General features: G+C 45.6%; 1 pseudogene; it reads left to right on the forward strand.

Moving 5' to 3' along the window:
* LOC102843930 overlaps positions 1-3,655 on the forward strand; it is a 4,132-nt pseudogene extending 477 nt beyond the window's left edge.
* The last annotated feature ends 395 nt before the right edge of the window (positions 3,656-4,050 follow it).

Raw genomic sequence — 4,050 nt, forward strand, 5'->3', positions numbered from 1 at the left:
GTTGCCGGATCCGTTCCAGCTGTGCACTTCGACGTATTGGCATCATCCTAGTGCCCAAATCTCCAGGGCAGTCAACAGCCATCTCTCGGTGCTTGTGATGTTGTTCCTCTGGTGACGCAAGATCAACATTTCTCACCTCACTGTCTGATTCCTCTGTAACATGCCCCTTCATATGGGACGTTGTCATGGTCATCTATAAAAACCTGTACCACTTTTTTTTTTTAAATCAATTTTTCTTATAAGGCCAATTCTCTTGATTCTGTAGTATAAAATCCATGTTACTTCCAGAAGAAAAAAAAAAACGCAAAAACTTCTCACATCACATAATAATCCTATGGAAAAGTGTCCATGAAGGGAATATTATTCAAATTAGAAAGATCTTGTCTACTATCTTCTTAGTTTCTCTTCTCTGGTTTTTCACAGATTCAGGCTAACTTTCTTAGTCTCCGCGCCACGCACCCGCAGATCCTCCCGCCTCGGCCGCCCCGAAACACTACAGAAGCGACAGTCCTCCGGTAGCCTTTAAAACACCGGATAAAGAATCCAGAAACTCTCGATTCCCCACCTCACAATCCTTAGTCCCCGCCCCCGCCCAGCCGCCAGCCTCCTCCGTCGCCGCTGTCGCCGCCACAGCCGCCAGCGACTCCGCCTCAAGACCGGCCCCCGCGGCTTCCGCGAGACCGCGCACGCGCCCCCCTGTATGGTTTAAAATGAAGAAAAACATGTTTCAGGGCTCTGTTCTTTCTACATACCTATTTTATCTGTATGCTGACCAAATAATTTGAGAGGCTGGACTCTGTTGCAGACTGAGGGTAAAGTAATTTTATAATTATTAATAATGAGACATACAGTCAGGAATGAGATAGAGCAGAGAGCATAAAACAGGGGGCCAGCAGTTCTTGACTGAAGACCCCAAGTCATGTTTCTCTGTGTATTTATTGATAATCTGGGAAGCAAATAAAAAAAGGAATTCCTTGTAAATGAAGCTGAATTTTTCTCTATTGTCAACCTAATGCTCTAGCTCATGAAGTATTTCACAGGAAGTAACACTCCCTCAGTAGGGGAGCCCTACCTGTCTCCTGTCTGCAGGGAACAAACAGCTCATTTTCTGTGATCTGCCACAAGAGAAATCGAAACTTATAAATATGTAATTCCTTCAATTTCTGAACAAGGGCTTTCATATAATATTTGGTATAAAGTTTGGTTTCCCATAGGACTCTACGAAGAAGAATGTAGCATCAGAATTGAAGGAAGACTTAGCAACAATTTGCATGATACAGATGACACAACTTTGCTTGCAAAAAGTAAAGAGGACTTAAAATACTTCCTGCAAAATCCTCATTAATAAACTACTAAGCAACATCATGAAAAGATTGAAGTTGTTAATCATTTCATTTCACTTGTATTCACAATCAACACTGAAGTCAAAAGCTATATTGGGAAAATCTGCTGTTAAGGACTTCTCTAAAGTGTTAAAAAGCAAGGATGTCAGTTTAAAGGTTAAAGCGTGTCTGGTCAAGCCATGGTATCATTAGGGGATTAGAAGAGGGACTAGAATAGTCAAGGAAATGTTCAAGGAAAGCTATGGCTCCTGCACCTGGCATTGGACTGCTGCTGTTCTGTGTATGAACAGTTGGCCACAGAGCAGAAGGGGATGAGGATACACTAGAACCTGCACCTCTATACCTCTCTCTTCACATCTCTGCAAATACCACAGGGTGGTTGAGAAGATCAGATCCTGGTGGGCTGCCTTCAACTCTCATTCTGGCATGGAGAACTACTGTAACTGGGACAAAATGTCATTCAATCATCTGTTACTCCAAGTCAACGAGATGCAAGGGCTGAATCTGTTAAATGTGTCTCATTCAGATGCCAGTGATTTGGGAGAAGTTGGCAGCATGGATGCCTTAAACACCGTTTTTTATCATTTCAGGATCAAGTCATACCTTTGAAGGGGGTAGTCAAAGGAAATGGGTAAGGGAAAGGAATGTGGAAAGGGTTCAGAAAGGTAGAGTGCAGGGTCTGACAAGGTTGTTTGTTCCACACTGCCTTTTCCCATGGTGGCTGTCAGATGTCCTATATTTGCTCTTCGAGGTAGGTAGCTATCAACCTTCCCTTCTGATGGCTCATTCTTCAAGAAATTTCTCAATTTTTGATATCAGGGTGATTTGATTGCAAGTCCTTAATTCCTGGGACAACAGTTTCATAGCTAGACAATCTAATCTATCAGGTTAAAGGACCTTACCCAGGCAACTTTTACTATGGTCTTACACTTATGAATTATGTTTTGAGTTCCTCCTCCTGTCACTAGCAGAGTGATAGATGTAAGTCTGAGACTTACATCTGAAGATGTAACCTGAAGGTTCTGTGACTCTGTGAATGACTCACTGCCCATGAGAGTGGACAACACAGAACAGATTTTTTAAGCAAGCCAGTTGTTGCCAGCAGGGAAACTCTTTAGGGGGAAAGCCTAGTTTGTATAGTTGGGGGAATTAATGAAATGGGTATAGAAATAGGAAATTGTTTTGTTAGTTTCCTCTGGATGCCTCTTTCATAGTGTGTAGATATCCTTCACTTTCAGGCTATGCTTTGCCCTCTTCCTGATGAAAATAATGTTATCAGAGGCCATGCATGGGGGATATAACTGATGATGTCAATTAGATCTTGCCTGAAAGCAGAGAATATCTGAAATATGTTTATTTGTGTTTTATTGACTTGGCATGACAAAAGAATGAATACATTTCAGAAGAATACAATTCCCATAATACTTGACTGTGCTCATGCAAAGCCTGTACATAGATCAAGAAGCTTTGTATGTTGTTTATTAATAAAGCAAGGGAACACTGCATGGTTTAAAAGAATGAAAAATGTGTATCTGGGTTATATATTTTCTCCATATCTACTCAACCTATATGCTGAGCAATTAATTTGAAAAGATGGATCATATGAAGAAGAATGTGGCCTCATGATTGGAGAACCTGCGTTATGTAGATGACATATCCTCACTTGTAGAACTGAAGGGGAATTTAAACACTTTCTGCAGTAGATCAAAGACTAGAGCCTTAAAGATGCATTACATCGCAACATCAAGAAGACAATAATTAGAGGTCAGATGTGGGAGGCTAAATGATGAGAGGGGGCACTGTCACTGTGGGTGAAGGAAGTAAATTCTCTGCGTGTTCAATGCTCAAGTGATCCCTCCCGTAGGCTCAGGGGGACACACAGCCCCTATGTGCGGCGGAAGAACCCGGAGGCCACAGCCCCCATTACCAAGGCCCGCGCCCTCTCCTCCTGCGCTGGCCCGCAAGGTGCGTGCGGGGAGCAGCCGCGCGAACCGGGCGCGGGTAGCAGGAGCGCGGGGATGCCGCCTGCGCGCGCAGCTGGTGCGGGTGCGCGACCTCGGCCTGGGCCACGGCTCTGACGAGCTGGTGCGCTTCTGCTTCTGCAGCGGCTCCTGCCGCCGTGCGCACTCCCCTTACGACCTCAGCCTGGCCAACTTGCTGCCCTCGGGGGTCCTGCGACTGCCCCCAGGGTCCTGGCCACTCACCCAGCCCTGTTGCCGACCCACTGGCTACGAGGCAGTCTCATTCATGGAAACAGCACCTGGAGGACCGTGGACCACCTCTCAGCTACCGCCTGCGGCTGCCTGGGCTGAAAACTTACCAGAGGGTTTGTGTACTGGACCCATGGATCTTCTAGAGAGTGTTTTATGAACACTCTCCCACAGGGGCCTAAACCAAAAAGGTGAAACCTTAGCCAGTTGATGCACATCAGCCATGGAAATAAGGATCCAAGACAGGACAGCAGCCCCAGGGTCCTTACCCGGCAAGTTCCAGCACCACAGACACCAGAGACCTCAGAAGCAGAGACACCCTCTCCTCTTAGAACCTACTCCTCAGACTTTGGCACTGATCAGACCACAAACATGCAACCCCTACTTGGAGAAGTCAGTAGGGTCTGAGGCCCGAGCCCGAGACCTGGATGGAATCTGAAAGACATATTGTAGTTACACGACTGAAAGCGCCTTATGGAGCTGCCTTTGTACTCACA

The sequence above is a fragment of the Elephantulus edwardii genome, unplaced genomic scaffold (assembly GCF_000299155.1).
Source record: "Elephantulus edwardii isolate Elephantulus edwardi_28Jun2011 unplaced genomic scaffold, EleEdw1.0 scaffold00352, whole genome shotgun sequence".
In the NCBI taxonomy this organism is placed as follows: domain Eukaryota; kingdom Metazoa; phylum Chordata; class Mammalia; order Macroscelidea; family Macroscelididae; genus Elephantulus; species Elephantulus edwardii.